Source organism: Alligator sinensis, unplaced genomic scaffold, assembly GCF_000455745.1.
Source record: "Alligator sinensis unplaced genomic scaffold, ASM45574v1 scaffold143_1, whole genome shotgun sequence".
In the NCBI taxonomy this organism is placed as follows: Eukaryota; Metazoa; Chordata; order Crocodylia; family Alligatoridae; genus Alligator; species Alligator sinensis.
Window position 1 is genome coordinate 1930750 of NW_005842156.1, and position 18506 is coordinate 1949255.

The 18506-nt window shown below is 42.9% G+C and overlaps 1 protein-coding gene across 1 annotated transcript in view; it reads left to right on the forward strand.

Moving 5' to 3' along the window:
- The window catches only part of MYO3B (myosin IIIB), a 240350-nt gene that overhangs the window by 124601 nt on the left and 97243 nt on the right, over window positions 1-18506 (forward strand). The window lies entirely within an intron of this gene.

Sequence of the window (18506 nt, forward strand, 5' to 3'; positions counted from 1 at the left end):
ATTGTCACTAATACTCTATTCAGTGTTAAATTGCAGGCATATTATCCCAGTCCCAATATCCTACTGAGTTCACTGTCTGGTCCCAATTTCCCCCATGACTCTTGATTTTTTTTTCTTTCTCCACAGTGAATCCCAGTCTCTTCACTCAGCCAGTCCCAGTACCCCTCCTCTTATTAGGGGTGAGCGAAGTAGGCCCTATTTGATTTCACCCAAATTAGGGACAGTGATTCAATTCATTGATTCGGATCACTGTCCCTGATTCGATTCGGTTGAATCTGAAGATTCAATGCTGATTTGAATAATCAGCGATTTGGACATAGACACAGCTTTAAAAGTTTTTTCTACATACCTTGAGGGAGCCGGACCAGAATCACTGTGATGCTGGGGCGGATGGAGTGTCCCACAGGAGTGCAGGGGGTCCACTTCCAGGTCTGCCGGGGACCACGCGGTGGGGGTCCCTATGGCCCAACAGTTTGGCGATTGGCCACAGAGGGACCCTGGGTGCCCCCCCAGATCCAGGAGGCACCATTTGCCAAGCCAGGGGGGGCCCCCAGTACACTCCCCAGCGGACCCAGATGTAGACCAGAAGTACTTCTGATCCACTTCTGGGTCTGCTGCCGAGCATGCTGGGGAGCCCCCCATGCTTCTGTGGGACACTCGATGCACCACAGCATTGCAGTGTTCACAAGCCCCTGCTACCTAGAGGTATATAGAAAAAACATGTCTGAATCTCTGAATCGTTGCAAATTTCTCCGAATCAATTCAGAGGGTTCCGATTTGATTCGGAGAGATTAAAGAGTCCTCTGATTCATTTTGGATTCAGAAATTCAGCCACTGAATCAGGCTGAATCTCCGCCGAATCGAATTGGGGACTGAAACTTTGCACAGCCCTACCTCCTATCTCCTTCTCTGATCCGTCTCCCACCTTATTCCCTAGGCTCCTCATAGTTTCTCCCAGGCTCCTTGCCTCATTCTCTTTTCTCAGCAAGATCTAATTCTCCCACTACATCCAGTCTCCTTACAGGATCTGTGTGCTGTGTCCTCACTGCACCTACTATCTCCAAGCCTTCTTGTCTGGACAGTCCCAGACTTTCCTCTTCTCCAAACAACTTATCTGTTCTCTATGTCCCTCTCCCAACACACTCCCAGTGAGAAACCCCCAGGCAAAGCCAATATTCACATTGCCATCATTAGAAACTAAAGCCAGAGTTTGAGCAGCCTCAGATATAGACATAATGGGCATTTATACACATACTTTTTTCCAGTGACATGCTGGAGATCTGCTACTTTGGAGCAGACTCGATTAATCTGCACATGAGCTGAGGCGAACTGCACTGTGCCACATGCAGTTGTATAAGCAGCAAAATGTGCGCCAGTGCGCAGAAAATGGCAGTGGTGTGCTTTTGAACTAAAGCACCTCCTATGTGTTTTAGTTCAAAAGGATGCTGCCACCATTTTCTCAGCGCTGACGTGCATTTCACCACTTATATAGTTGTATGCGTCACAGCACCAAGCGCTTTTCAAAGCACCCGGTGCTGTGATGCATACATGTGTAAAAATGTCCACTGATGTTCAGAACTCAAATATACAGGGGACTGTTTTTACAGTGTAATTGCAGCTAATAATTGATGTTTACAACCCCAAAGTAATAGAGTTTGTTCCTTGCCCCTCCCAGTCCTGTGCCTATGATCTAACTGGCTCACTCTGTTTCCCTGTCTATTGAATCTCAACCTGCATTCCTACCAATTCGATTTCTTTGTCCAGCCAGCCCAGTCTTCCTCTCCCACTCTGTCACAGCTTCTCCTAGGCCCCTCAGAGAGACATCCGAATCTCACTATATATCATCTGCACCCTCATTCATCCTCTTTCAGTACTTAGCTGAACATTCCAAAGCCTTGAGCATCTTCACAAAGCCATTGTTTTAAATGAAATAACCCTCTATTCATCATCCCTCAATTATGGAATTTCCACATAAAACTATACCAAGCTAAGATCCATGTTGTACAATATTCAATTGTGAAGTAGTACAAAACGTAATTAAGGACTGGCTTTACAGAAAAGGGATATGAAAGTAGCACCAATGAAAAGCTATATAACTTTCTGACATATTTTAAAAATAGTTTTCAGTAATGACTATGGAATGAGCAGAGCATGTGATGGTGTCCTTTTGCATAAATTTATTAGCATTCATTTGTGCTGATTTGTAGAAGTTATCATACTGTAGCTTCACCCTTTGTAAGTAAATTTCCCACCTCAATTGCATACTAAGAAAAGTTTTTAAAAGTGCCATCAGATGTGTGCACTCTCTTTCTCTCTCAAATGTGTGAATGTTTTTTTCTCTATATAAAATAATTTCATTCACCACTACTTTGGATCTTTTTGAGAATGCCTAGCAACATTCTAAAAGAAAAATATTATTTTCCACTGAAAATGCAGTAATGTGAAGTTCATGAGGATGCTGGGGTTAACACCACTTCTGGGGAAAAAGTGATGGTATCATTAATGAGAACAAGTGATCAAAAGGCTTCTATTTTATAATTCACTTGAAAGACTTCCAGCCTTGCAGGGCTTACCAGGGTCATACTTTGTTTGTCACTAATTCAGCACCTTTGCATTCTGTAGTGCTCTTTCATTCAAACGATGAAGTAGCTCAACCTTGTTTATTTTGTGAAACCAGATAAGCCTACAGTAGTAACATGATAATGCTGGAAGCTGAAAACGCTAGTAGCACTGGTTTAGGAACGTTATCCAGTAATGTAACTGGGGTGGGGTAATCAGGCAACAGCCCCAGGTGCCAACTGTGAGGGGTGCAGGAATACCCTCCACACCAGGCAGTATTTGCCACAGTAGTGAAAACAGTGCTTAGTCTTAGGGCCTTGTTATGCGGTAAATTTAGGTTGCTTCTGGAGCTTTTAACCCCTGGAGTAGCTGCATGTTATTACCTTTTAAGTGGCTTAAAGCACTCAATAGTTGGCATAAACTTATACCACACTAGATAGAGCAGGATTATCTCCAATCTGCCTAATTTTGTTCCTGACCACTTTCCACAGCTATTCCACCCAAGTTGAAGTCCTCCAGTATCCCAGAATGCTCTGAAGTCTGTGGAGCCCAATCCTTTTTTCTCTGGAGCTCAGACAACGGCCACCATCCTGAATCCCACCAGCAGGGCACCGCCTGACTTCCCATGAGCCCAATTCTCTTTCCCCTGTAGCACCTGGTGGTTGCCTCCTACTGCTGTCTAGACTGTCTCTGCTCTCACCAGTGTGGCATAGTGGGCAGGGACCACCTGAGTTCTGGAGAAAACAGGATCAGGCCCCTTGGGGCTCTGGTCTTGCTGAAACTGACACAGCAGCTCCACACTGGGATCGGAGCTGCCGGGCTCTGCTCTCAGCATGAAACCACTGTGTCAGTTTCAGTGAGACCAGAGAGTCCCGGGGAAATTGCTTCCGCAGGTGTCTCTGGTTTCGATGAATTGGACATGGTGTTGGGTCTGCTCTCAGCCAGACAGGAGCAGTGACTCCATCCTGCTTCTAGTCCTGTTTCTGCTCACCAAGCCTCTAGTGCTAAGTCACAGCTGTGCAGGTGAAGGACAGTCAGAGCAGATTTTTCTCCTTACATTTTGACTGCTCCACTAAACTGAACAACATTAAGCCGATTAACATTTGCTTGGCTTCCAGCATAAAGTCTAACAAGGTCCTTAAGGTATGTCTATACTGCACTATGAGCATTTGTATATATGCGTGTGCTTCAGTACTGCAGGGGTGTAGGTTGTAGCTATGTTGGTCTAAGGACATAGGCAGACAAGGTTCCTTGGGTGAATTTGATATCTTTTATTAGACCAACCCAAATGGTTGGAGAATAGTTATTAACATAAGTTAATAATAAGTTATTAACACCCCACAACAGAGCCATCATCGTCCCTGGATTTTACAGCTGCACCTCCAGAAATGTAATATATCTCATCCAATGCACCAAATGCCCTGATGGAAAATATGTAGGAGAGACCAAACAACAACTGTGCACCAGAATGAACGCACTCCGGAAATCTATCAAAGACAGAAATACCCAGTTACCGCTGGGGGCACATTTCTCACAGGAGGGCCACTCTCTCTCCAATCTCTCAGTCCGGATCCTCAAGGGAAACTTACACAACACTTCCCAGAGACGAGCCTATGAGCTCCATTTCATCAACCTGCTGGATACTAGAGATCATGGACTAAACATAGACATTGGATTTTTGATACATTATAATCTGCCTGGCAACTGACTCCCCAGCCCAGCCCAGGCCAGCCCCTGGCTTCTTTACTTTTCATTCCATCCAGGAAGAGCACACACCAACTGCTGAAGCTTCCTTAGCCTGACGAAGGGTTTTTGAACCCGAAAGCTTGCTTAATAACTATTCTCCAACTATTTGGGTTGGTCTAATAAAAGATATCAAATTCACCCAAGGAACCTTGTCTGCTTCATTACTGGGCACTTTTAAAAGTGCCTGGCTCTACAGCACGTGCATTTGTATAAACAGCGAAATGTGCATCAGAACTGAGAAAATGGCAGCAGTGTGCTTTTGAATTAAAACACATCAAAGGTGTTTTAGTTCAAAAGTGCACTGCCACTGTTTTCTGTGCACTGGTGTGCGTTTCACCATTTATACAAAAGTATGCAATGCAGTATTGGGTGCATCGGCTTTTGTGCTTCGCAGACTCGATTAATCAAGTCTACTCCGCCACACTGGATTTCCGTCGTGTCAAAGCAGACAAAGGTACGTGTATTAAATGCCTTATGGGACTGAAGCTTGTAGAGACATAGCAGAGTTAACTTTAAAATTGGGGCCCTGATAATAATGTAACTCCAACAGCATAAAGCTAATTCAGATAGTTAGTCTATGAGGAGCTTTATTTTGCCACAGGCCATGTGTAGACGAAACAAGGGGTGTGTGTGCATGACACTTTAAAGCAGGCTAAATGCTTTTGTACCACCTTAATGGTGTCAGTGTTTGCACACTTTGGCAGCGTATTGTGCATTAATTCCAGCTGCTGTAGGAAATTCAGCGGGGTTATGCTCCTTAAATGACTTAGGGCACAGCAAATTAAAACCCCTCTGAGGAGTTTTAGTTTGCTGCCCCTACAACCACAAAACAAAGCACTGGGCTCTGTGCAGCTCCGTGGCTCTGCAGGAAGCCCTGTAGGTAGCCTGGGAGCAGCCTGGGAAAGCAGGTTCCACCCAAGAAAAGCAGCAAGTCTGATCTTTTTTTTTCCCTCCCCTGGAGCCTGCCTGCCTGCCTAAGCTGTGCGGGGGCCCAATGCTTCCCTCTGCAGCTGCGGTGCCCCCTGGGACCACCTGAGCCAAGTGCCTGCAGGCAGGTGCTGCCATGGGCGCCGGGGCCCCCCGGAGCCAAGGGCCTGCAGGCGGGTGCTGCCATGGGCGGAGGGGGGGTACCACTGCCACAGGGGGAAGCACCACCCCTCCCACCTACCCCCACAGCAGCCCAGGAACTGTCTACCTACTAGCAGCTCACTCTCTGCTCCATTCTGGAGAGGCAGTTAAGTCAGTGGGGTATGTGCACAACCCGGTTTAATTGGCCCTAAACTGAAGTGGTGTTTTTTAAAATCCACGACTTCAATTTAGGGCCCCCATTTCATCTACACATGCCCACAGTTACCAGTTATCAGTACCAAGACAGCTAGTTTAAAACTTAAAACAAGACAGCTAGGGTATGTCTACATGAGCTGTAGTCGCACCTTAAGTTGCTGTGTAGACATACTTTTGTAGTTATGCCCTACCCATTGTTCTCCTTGGGAAATAAAATATTATTAATTAATATAAGGTCTATCCTTCATCTCCAGTTATCCAGGACACTAAGAGCATTCCTCTTAAATAAATTACTAGTCTCAGAGGAGTTTATTTTTCAGATCCAGGCTAGATGTTGCAGCCCATTCTATCTCTGTTGAAACAGCAAATTAATGCAGGAGCAAAAATTAGAAAATGATACTGAGGCCTGTCTTCTAAATGGACCAAGCCCAAAATAATCTATTATTTTGATTATAATAAATAATCAAAATAATAGATTATATATTATTATATATAATAGATTATAGATAATAAATAATCAAAATAATCTATTATTTTGGGGCTCCCCAACTGGTGCACTTCTGGGTTTGTTCTAAGCTTACAATGAATCCCAAAGCCCATAAAGAGACACTTGGTCTTCACTGTGGCAGTTGTGACCATCTTGCATTCTGCTTTTTAGGAGTTTATCTAGAGAGCAGAAGCTTAACAGAAGTTCCAGAGTTTTGGAACATCTTTCCAACAATATACCTTTCATTACCACCTTTGTTACAACAATACTTGTATAATGTTTTTATTTTAGATTTTTTATGCCTAGGGACGGGTATTCAATTTTTTAAATAGATGTCAGCTACTCTCTATAGAGTAAGGATATTAGTCAGTAGAATAGAACACTGGATTTTAGATATCATCATTCAATGATATCAATGAGTCCGTGGCTCGTGCCTCCATCCAGAAATCTGGGAACACTTCATTAATTACTAGGGTGTCCCAAATAAACAAAAAAACCCTCCTCGCAAGCAGTGTAACCAAAAAACAGAATTAATACAGAAAACAGGAAAAAAAAACAAACGCAATGTGAAATGCTACTAACTACATGCCATAGTCTATAGATTGCGCTGCAGCAGGGGCACCTGCTTGAGAGTGCGGGTCTTTCGGCAGTGCAAGGGGCACCTCGGTGTTCTTGCAGGGATAGTGGTGTGGCAATATTTGCTCCCACAGTGAGGCTGTACATGCTTGTGGGGACTGACTGCAGCTCCAGACAGCATGCATGCACCCCACACTTCTGGGCTAGATTATATGGCCTACTGAAATGAAAACTGCAGGAATGCTCCAAAGGAACCAGGTTGATTAATGATTACAGTTGGCTCAAAACTGGCAGGATTAGAAACACCCAGGTTCCAACCCTGTTTAAGCTGCCAGCCCTAAATCCTGGCCAGCAAACCCAAGGAACTAATACTCTTTCTTCCGGTATTAATCCCTTAAAACCTCAAAAAAGAAAAAGGGGAAGAAAAGGAAGAGAGAGGAGTTCCCAGCCACTGGGGCAATTTTCCCTCTCTCTCCCCTCTACCAGAGCTTCCCTTTTTGCTATCTGCAACTCCTCCTCCCTTTGAGGAGAATAAGCACATAGCCAAAACAAGAGGGGCAATCTTGCCCACATAAAAACGCAATATACAGCAACTAAATGTGTGTGTGGGTGTTACAAAAGTTAAATGTTTTAGTTTTCTCTCTTTCCTAGAGCCAAAGTATATCATCAAATGCTAGCAAATGGATATTCATTGATAGTCCACCTTGGGATGAGAATAGTCTCATATCCATTAATATTTAGCTGCCCTAGGCAGGAAGCATTTTCAAAAAATGCTAAGGGATGTTATCAAACTAAAACAAGTTACTAAACTTGCCTTTACATAAAGAACCTGAAATGCTGGGAAAGGAAGTCTCTTTATTGCCGTAGATGGTTACCTCATCTACTGAATGGTGATGGGAGAGAAAGTAATTTAGTTTGTTGCTATAGGCTTGGATCCCACACAGCAATAAACAGACTAAAAAAATGGAGGGAAGTTGTATTTCAAGTCAGGTATAAACAATAGGATATGGATGTGTGATGCAGGAGTGGTTAATAGAGCTCCCATCCACATGCAGTGTCAGTAAAGACTTTCTGACACACTCTGTGAGCTGCAGATAAAACAGGATGTTGAGTGAAGTGGTTAAAATGTAGGCTATTTATATGTGGATTGTAAATTTTCATGGAACATGCTTCATTATTTTGCATGGTGGAAAAGGTCAGAAATAGTTTTTATATTATCTAAATGATAATAATATAAAAATAGGACTGGGAATTAGACTAACTTTGTTTTATTCCCAGTCCTGTCACTAAATTCTTCTGTGACTTCAGATAAATCATTTATTCTTAACATAGTTCAGCATTCCCTTTTTCCCCCCACACCCACTTCTGGGTTTTTTAATGCTATCTTCTCTTTTTTTCATTATATCTGTAAAATTGGATTGTAATCTTTTTGGTACTGAACCTCATCATTTACTTTTTGCAGTGAAACACCTCCTATACTTTTATTCACTGTAAAGTTATGAATAAAGAGAAACCTGTGTAGTATCTGAAGTTCAAGCTATTTATTGTGCCTTTAGGAAGGCTCAAGGAGAATGTTAAGGATTGTGGATACTGCAAATTCTCACTTCATAATACTACATTAGCTCTGTTTGTGTAGATAAATACCTTGTTCTATAGTGTTTGGATAATCCTAATATGTCTTTTGATCTCAAACTGCTTTTTGTGGTCCGTTGTTTTTTTGATTCATAGCCCAAGAGATTCCAGGATCCAGGCTGATTGCCAGCCTGTTACAGGAAGAAATCAGATGTCACTTAGCCAGTTTCCTGATATTCATAAATATTAAACTGCTCTTTGAGCTAACTTCATGGACAAATACGAACTGCAAAATTGTGGACATTTCGTACAAGTTATAAGCACAGACAAATGTTATCCCATCTTTTTTGCACATGCCAGGACTTCATCCTAACTTGGCAAAATTGGCAGCTGGTTCAGCATTTAAACAGTGAAAGAAACATATGTCTACTTTGCAATATCCTTTAAGCTGTATTAAGGTCCACAGACAATAGTTAAATACTCTAGGGGATATGTAATACTCATGTTTAGAGGGAAAGCATCAAATCTGGGAAACCCAACATTCTACTCTTTCTTTTCCCTTTATATCTAATTACAAAATCTTGACTCCTCCAGGTGAATTTACCCCTGAAATTATATATTCCATTTTATTTTTAAAAATAAAAAATAAGTACAAGAAATATAACTTATAAGCAGATCACTTAGAAAGATGCTGAAAGTTCTGTGTTTGGCTAAATTTTGGAAAATGTCAGACAAAGTTCTTTGGGCAAATCTGACATCTTTTATTAGACCAACTAAATAATTTAGTTGGTCTAATAAAAGATGTCAGATTTACCCAAAAAACTTTGCCTGTTAGACCAACATGGCTACAACCTACACCCCTGAAAAATGTCAGCCACTTTACCTAGAAAAAAGACCCAAACATTTTTATGGAGTTTAAAAAAAAACAACAAAAAACAAAAAACCTTTCCTTGAATTTTTAATCATACAAAATTTTCGACTAGCTTTATTTATGATCAGCCCTAAAATACAAATCATTGTATCCAATCCAGGAGTCAGGAACAAATCTAAAATAGGAAAACAGTAGTCATGTCTAAGAAGAAATCAAATTAAAGTAAGAGAATTGTTTCTAGTTACGAGGCTTTGGAAAGTTACTGCAAATACTTGGGAGTGAAAATGCAATGATACTAGAATTTAGAAACAATTTAAAGAACTTAGAATATACCTTATAACTGTACTGTGTTAGCTTTCCCCTGGACCATCTCTCAAAATGTCATGCAACAGAACTGTTTCTAGAAACAATCTGTATACAACAAAAATATTCCTATAAATCATTCTCTTATGATGGAAAACTGCCCCATAGAGATCAAAATAAGTGTGTAACAAAAAAGAACTATAGAATAGAATATGATGATGGACAAAAAAGTATTGGACATCATGTCTAGCATACGTATGTTTAATAAATAGGTTGGAATTCATTGGTAAATCCCCAGATAATCTGCAGCCAATGTAGGCACCCGTTGATCCTCTGGATCATGGTGTATGCACAAAAGGTCTAGTCAGATGCCAAATGAACCTGCTTGTATGGAACCCTGTGACTATCATATCAAGACCTTCAACATGTATGCCTAGCCAAGAGTACAGAGGAACGGAGGCTCCCCAAGACTTACTATCTCCCCTTTAGACCACTGAGACAGAATCCAAAGGCCAGACTGAGTCCAGACATTCAGTGCCTCAATGGTTGTAGCTTCTACCAGAGGGCAACAAATAAGAACTGCTGCTGACTGCCTAACACCTCACTGAAGGCATGTTTCTGTCAGGGTGATATCCCTTATCCTTTCTTCAGGGATTACCCACAAGGCTGCGGGAGCTAGGGTTTGGAGGCGCCCCCAATATTGGAGGTTGCAACATTGTGGTATTTTATAGGAGCTATCCCGGCATGAGTATCTCCACAACATTGCCATGAGGCCCTCAAATTGGAAGAAGTTTACAATCATACCCAGGACCATGTGGCCAATGTAATGGAGAAACTAATAGCGGGTCGGTTACAGCAAATGCAGTAGGTAAGTCTATAACGCGAAGAGCTGTTAGAGCTTAATCCACTGCCATCTATCTTTATTTGGCTAACTCTCTCAAACAAATATCATAGTGGTTGAAGATGAGCAAAAGCAATCATCTTTTATACTACTTTTAAGGATTAATTATGACCAGACTAAAATTATGGAGAACTGACCATTGACAATTAGTGTTGAGGAAATCCGAAATGGATTTGGTTAAATGGTCAAAAGGCTAATTCTACAATTTTCAGCAACTTTGAAATGGTTCTCTCTGGATCTTGTCCTTCTTCTCTTGATTTAGAGACCTTTTTAAAAAAAAATATGTTTTCCCTTTTGTGAGCCGGGTGAGCAGGCAGAGTTGGATCCGGAAGTTGTGTGTGTGTGTGGGGGGGGGGGGGGGGGGGCAGTTGCATCCCCCTTTCACAGTGTAGGTCACATGCTGTTGGCTCTAGTTCCCAGTGGCTCAAATATCTGGGTCCCCGGTGGAGTCCAAGGCATGGCAGGGGCCCTGGGCTGGTGTGGGATTCTTGGAGGATCCAACAAGGAAGCAGTTGAGGAAGCAAGGAACCACCTGGCACTGCTGCTGTCCCTGGCTGACCAAGTTGAGGGAAGCCCCCAGTCTACTAGCCCCAATCTAGCTAGGACTACAGGCTAGATAAAGGAAGGAAGGGTGCCAAGGGTGCAGTGGGCAGGTACCTGCTCTCTTTGCCTTCACCATGTTTCCCCCACCAACCCACGGTCTCCAGCTGCAGGGAGCAGCCACGTGTTGGGGCAAGCCTGGGCTGGGGATGGCAGCATCATGGGTGGTCTCCACTTCTAGTTCCAGCTTCTGACCAGTAGGGAATACCTGAGGAGGGCTGGGAAGGGATCAGGAGCTCCTGGAGGGGGCTTCCCCTGCTGTCCATGGCTGAACCCAGCACCCCATGCTACTGCTCACAGAATCGCTCGGGGCCAGAGCGAGCCCTAGGACTGGGGACACCAGTGGCAGCAGGCAGTTCCCCCTTGTTGTACCCAGAGGAAAACTCTGCTGGAGTGGAGGAAGGGGCAGTAGAAGTGGAGGGGAAGTACATGAGCTAAAGGCAGGGGCAGACAATTATTTCAGGCAGAGGGCTGCTTAACGAGGTTTGGTGAGTGGTCGATGGCCACATGGGTAGCCCCACCCCTTGACATTTGCCCCGCCTCATGGTCACCAGGGTGGGACTGAAATTCCCACCCCTAACCCCTAACCTTTGCCACCAGAAGTCCCTCCCCTTACCCCCTGGAAATACTCCTTTGGGGGTGGGGAGGGGTTTGCCATCTCAGAACCTGAAAAAACCAAATCATACACTAAAGGTCAAACACCTATAACATATTTTAATTTTACTACTAATTTTTTTGTCATGATTTGTGTTGGTGTACTGTATATAGAAGTGATTGCATTATAACTAAAAATAAATTCTTAGTCTTTTATATTGTGTGGTTGGGGTCTGTGTGTGTCTGGTAGGTGTGTGTGGTGGGGGAGTGTATATGTGTGGTGCGGTGTGGGGCTGTGGGATGGTGTGGAGGGAGATTGTGAGGGGCTGTGGCTGTGTAGGGACATAGGGTATGTGGGGGATTGTATGGTGTTTGTGGGATCTGGATGTGTGGCTCTGGAACACACTGCCCTCTCCTGCAGTAAATGGAGGCAACACTGGGGTGTGTGTGTGTGTGGGGGGGGCGTTTGTGGGGTATGAGGAAGGGTGGGAGGGGTGTGGGGACTCCCCCCCCCCAATGGTGCAGCAGCAGGTGCCTGGCTCTGGCCAGTGCTGCACATCACAGCAAGGAGCGCAGCCCCCACTGGGCCATCTCTATTACTGAGGCCCCCCAGCACTCACATGGCAGGAGAGGGAAGCCCCAGGCACTGAAGCCAGCTGCCTTCCCCACCCAGCTGGCTCTAGTGCCTGGGGCTTCCATCCTGTGCCAGGGGCTTCCCCCCTATTCCACGCGAGTGTGGGGGATGCTGGTGATACAGACAGACCAGCATGGGCTGTGTTCTTTGCTGTGATGTGCAGCACTGGCTGCTGCCAGTAGCCAAGCACCAGCACTGAGCACAAGTACCCACCCTGCTGCTGCTGCTACTGCTGCTGCCCCTGCTGCCTGCCAGGGCTGTGCACCATGGGAGGATTGTGTAGGGGGGGGTCCCCCACATCCCTTCCCCCTTCCCCTCTCCCACACCCACACCCTGCCCAACCAAGCTCCGCACTGCCTCTGCCCCCAGGCATGGGATCCACACTGCCACCAGCCCCAGCCCCATGCTCCCTGCCTTCTCCCCTCCACTGCTTCCCTACGTAGTGCTGGGTGGGAGTGGGATGCCAGGGAAACCTGCAGCAGCAGCTCCACCTGGTGCTAGTGTGGCTGGGTCCTTCTGCCCATGAGGGTGGGAGTGTGAAGCATAATAGGGTATGTTGGGGGCGGATGTAGGTGCCCCACTTCCACCCTTGCAGGTGGAAGGCCTGGGCAGTACACAATTTGTTGGGGGGTGCCACAGGTGGATGAAAGTGTCTGGTGGGCCAGATATTTTTCTCCTGGCTAAAGAAGTGTGGGTGCAGAGAGCTGGAGTAAACAAGGGATCCTCACCTGCTTCAGGGATTCAAAACAAAACCCAGCAGCTGTTGTCATGGCATGTTCTGCCTACAGGGGATGAGGAGGCTGCAGCTACCCCTGCAATGGCAGTCGCATCTCCTAGACCCCTTTTTGAATTGCTAAATCTGCCCTCATAAGCCAGTCTAGCTAGTAACCTGTTCACTAGCCTCTGGTTTCAATGTTTAAAATTAATGGGTGAAGATCTGGTATCTGAGTGAACAAGTCGTAATTGCATCCATGATGTAACGCAAAGATTTCATAGACATTAGGGCTGGAAGGGACCTCGGAAGATCATCGAGTCCAGCCCCCTGCCCATAGGGCAGGAAGTCAGCTGGGGTCATAGGATCCCAGCAAGATAAGCATCCAATTTGCTCTTGAAGGTGTTCAATGTAGGTGCTTGAACCACCTCCGGTGGCAGGCTGTTCCAGACCTTGGGGGCTCAGACAGTAAAGAAATTCTTCTTGATGTCAAGCCTGAAATGGTCTTGTAGTAGTTTATGACCGTTCGACCTAGTCGTCATCCCTTGGGGCGCTCTGGTGAACAAACGTTCCCCCAGATACTGGTGGTCAACCCTGATAAACTTATAGGTGGCCATCAGATAACCCCTGAGCCTGCGCTTTTCCAGGCTAAAGAGCCCCATGTCTCTCAGCCTGTCATTGTAGGGTCTGCTTCGCTGACCTCTGATCATGCGCGTGGCTCTTCTCTGGACTCTCTCAAGCTTCTCCACATCCTTTTTGAATTGTGGAGCCCAAAACTGGACACGGTACTCCAGCTGCGGCCTCACCAAGGCCAAGTACAAGGGGAAGATACAGTTTCATTGCCCTATGAATTTCTCTGAAAGAGAGATGTAACCATAGGTAATCCTGAGAAAAAGTCACACTTTTTCAGAATAAACCTACTTTCTACCAGCTGACACAGGAGCGGAGGGTGGTTTTAAGCTGTAGTTACAGACGTCTGGTCTGCTGGTGAAGGTTGCTCAAGGAAAATGCCCACCCTCTTCTTGCCCATTGCAGCTTACTGTTGGGGATGTACACAGATTCCCCAAAAAGAGGGGAAGCTTCAAGTACTTTGTGTCTTTGGTGCCCATCACCTTAAAGTGCTGAAACCTGCCCCTCTAACAAGAAAGTATACATTTGTTCTTTGGTAGAAGTCAAGTCTAAACACCTGCTAGCTAAAATGAAAAGAATCCAGATACCCAGCAAGTTAAGAAAGCAGGTAGGTTCAAGCTACCTTATAAAATATCTGGACTAGAACTGCAGAATTCTGGCAACTACCACCTTTTCATTATCCAGCTTGATGAGTGAAGCAGTCCATCAGAGGAGGAAGATCTCACAAGCTAATAAACAACTACTTTGCCAGCTAACATTCAGTTTTGAAAGCAATTAACTATACAGAACCTGATTGCATCCAGCTTGTAATTTCCTCTGGACTCACAAATAATAACAGAAAGCAAAACCAAAAATAGCCCTCTGCCCATAAACTGCAGCATGTGTGGAATTTCATGTGAATTAAATGGTATCCAGGTTGTAGCCATATTGGTCTAGTGAGTTAAATGCAATTCTTCCAAACATTATCTATGCGAATAATGAGGGGGTGGAGGTAAAAAATAAAAAAAACCCCAAAAGATGCTATGACCGTGGAAACTACTGCCTCCCAGTCTAATTATACTGTACATATTTATGCTGGATTCTTATTATAGCTGCGCCATTTATGATGCTGCAATTAAGGTTGCGTCAGTGTTCCCATTATGACTTAGCTTTAAAAATTTACTCTAGACTGAAACTTGACATATAGGAGTAAATATTCAGCATATGCAACACAGGAAATTAACCATGCTATTCTCATTAAAGTCAGCGGGAGGTTCACAGTTAATTCTTTCTATTGTGCTGAATATTTTCTTGTGAAGCCTTAAGCTAGGAACAATCATGCATTTATTTTTAGTAACATAATGTAAAAAAAAAAGAAGAGGATGGACTAAGGGTCACACTCTTTTTCTACTTGTATGTAGAAACTAGTTGTTCCTGTGTTGTTGCTAGAAAAAATAAGGACGAAGTGAAAGCTGTGATACATTTCATTGCATCAAAAGCTTTTTAGGCCATTGATGAACTCTGATGCATGAGCATCTAGAAAAGGAAAGGAAGGAAAAATGTGGGGGGGAAACACAACTATGTCTTAACCATTTGGGTCATTCTGCCATTTTCCAAAGTCTGGAGCTGTTATCTAGGATGATTTTTCTCTTTGGGTCCTGTGTCCCCTCTAAGTTTTCTTCCCTATAAGGCCAAAAAATCTTTTAATGTTAACATCACTACCTTCATTCAGAGCATTTCAACTCCCCTCTGCCAATGGGGAATGCCATGCCATAGGCTGTGATATTGCTCTTCTTCTGTGTCAATCGTGTGACATTCCACAGAGGATGGCAGAACACTGTGGTCTGACAAGAGAGATGACCCAAGTCTGTGGTGTCTGGTAAATGGTGCAATTTCATCATTCCCATCCCTGGTTTTGAGTCAGGGTCACAAAAGGTGTGAAGACAGAAAGCTATAAGTGTTATAGAGGGAAGTGAGGAAAGAAAAGAATGGGCTTTATAATAACAACAGATGCATATTATTGTCTGTTTAGGTAGGTAGGAGAACAAACAGCTATTGTTACTGGCATTCAATATGATGAAGGAAATCTCCTATGATGACATCTTCTAGAAGCTCTCTTCCTGGTAAAACAAAACAACCCAGCCCTTTCACTGAAAACTGTTACTTTGGGAAGAGACAACCCCAGGGTTTCCACCCTCTCCACCCAAGAAATATACCCCCACAATATACCTCCCCAAAAAGGAAGCAAAATCCCCAAACCACCTCCCTGAATCCTGTTCCTGCCAAGATACAAAGCATTTCTTCCTCTTCACCTACTGTTCCTATGTGAAAGGCAAGAAGGGCTGGAAAAGAAGCAAGGAAAGGCATTTTGTGTCTGAGAGTTTTTCTAGGATCTTTCCCAACTATAAATCTGGTTCGATAAAAGATATTACCTCACCTCATGAATCTTACTTCTCATGTATTCCTTAGAATAGACCATCACAGCTACAATAATAGCTCTACAACACTACTAATGATGAGAAAGGAGCAAAGTCTTTTCTCAACAGGTAACATTAAGTGCGAAAATACCAATGTGCTCTTGGAGCACTAGCAATAATGCTAAGGCCCTCACATTAAAATAAATTTGAACTGCATAATATAATCTCAAGCAATATTTTAGGTCTTGGGCAATGTTTGATTGTTGTTGCCCTTGGAGCAAGTGTATGTTTTGGTCTGACTGTCCATACCTCTAGAGAGGTGTAAACTATGGAAATTTCTCTCTTTAAATTTCACATGAATGTTTCTGGGGCAATTTCACACTCCTCAGCCTATCCATAAAACTGAGCAAAATAGCTATTTATCCTCCAGTCAAAAATAATTTCTTTTACCTTTTTGGTAATTTTAAAGCATGTTTTAAGGCAGGATATTAACTGCACAGGATATTCACAATATTGTTAAAACCAGTAAGCATTATTATTTGTATTCTACCTATTCACTCCCTACAGACATATTTGCAGGACATGTGGTCAATAGGAAATGTCTGAGGCCAGCAGGAGATTTGAAGTTAATGTGATGTTATGAGCCTAATATCCTCTCCCTAATCTTGTACTTAAGAAAATGAGTAAAACATAAGAAAATATATGTACAAAGGTCTTCAGTTTTTACTTATACTTGCCTAAGAATAGTTTCCCTAATTGTTTGCTTACATAAGGTGAAAAGAAAGTCTCCCATAATAAAAAGGAATCATTTATCCCCTATGGAAAACAAACAGTGGGCATTTAATATACAATCAGATAAGAGATTAGTTTAGGAAGCCATTCTTTAATTAGAGTTGTTTAGGTCTGAATGTCCCCAGTCTTCCTACCTCCTCCCTACACTTATGGTTTAAGCATAGGCACATTCATAATGCTCAAAAGCTTGCTGTGATTTGACATTGCTCCTACAATCATTCCCTCAAGGCAGCAATAATGTCTGAAAATGAATGCATTTTTCAGATAAAATTTCTAGCAATAACTAGTACATTATGAGTAGATGAAGAAACTACTAATAAAATATTTGTTCTTCTTATGACTGATGACATGTTTGGAGGAGCCATAGTACCAGTGATCACATGTTTCTTTGCAATACAATTCTGGATTTCAGTTTAAACCAGAAACAACCAATAAAAAAATTAAATAGTTCCATCCTCAATTTAGTCAAACTAAGAGGCTGGCCCATTATTATAATGTAAACTTTTAAATGATATATATTTTTTAAAGTTTGAAAAAAAATAAAAAGTTTTGTTTAATGGGTTTTCAATATATTCACACTTTACATATGCTGGCTACTGGAATAGACTCCAGTTATGGCAGTTGATAGTCAACACTTGCTGCTCAAGTTCTCTATGGTTCACTTTTTGGTTTTGCATATCAGCAGTGTACCAAGTGACCATTTTTGAGTGGGAATATTGAATGCAAAATATAAATAAGATTGTTCACAAGAATTGTTCCAAGTAATCTGCAGGTTTCTTATTTCATTACTAATGTAACAACTGTCTTTCTGCAAGTACTTTCAGAGTCACAATGTTGCTTATTGTAACGGGATTTCATCTGAGCCCAAAGTTAGCAGTTTCAGAATCAGAAAAAAAGACCTGGTATCTCTGTCCATATCAACTTTCTGTATTATAGGCATGTAATATAACCTGTAGTGTCACAGAAACATGCTAATACTGTGCTACCTGCTTGATACACTGTTTGTCATTGGGTAGAAATGTATGATCACATGAGTCCCCCTTTCTATATGGCGACTGATGCAGAAACAATCTGTCAGGGGCTGTCATTGAGGATCAATGCTAAATGTTACCCAGCAGGATGCTGCTGTATCTCAGTGGGTGTCCTTCTACTGTGCTTTGATTATCTTTGTTAAAGAAAAACATAGTTGTGCTTACACAGTATTCATATTTCATCCCTTCTGTGGAAGACATGTCATACCCTCGTAATTTGTACCCATTCCTTTTTTAAATGAGATCTGTAGTATAAAAACATATACACCAGCATTTTCAAAGATTCTTTTAGTGTAATCAGATTATAAAAGGGTTATGTGACAGTTTGTCTGTGCTTCTGATTGTGTGGCTTAAAGACTGTGATTAAATCTTTAAAGAGAAGCTGACTGAACATCTGCAGAATTTAGAGTCTGATGGAAATCATGGTTCAAAATTGTTGTTTTGGACTAGATCCAGGGCCATCTGAGGAGACACTTTAGCATATACAAAGGTAATAGGGGAGAGATATTGTATTTGTCTTGTCTGTTGTAGCCCGTATAGGCTGCATATCTCAAAGTCCAAAGGAAAAAATATTATCTAATTACTTGAATCGGTAATTTACCCAGGTTTATATTAAACCAATTGGTGTTGGGAATAGGAAAGATGGTGGGTCTTTTGGTAGATTTTTATATTATTTGGAGACAGCAAGTTTATAGGTAATCATCTGAGTGTTATATATTGTGAGAGGAAAAACTATGGGCATTATGTTGAGCATCCAGCTGTTGCATTGATTTAAAAACTCCTTCAGAATGCTGCAAGATGATTATTTTGGAAAGAGT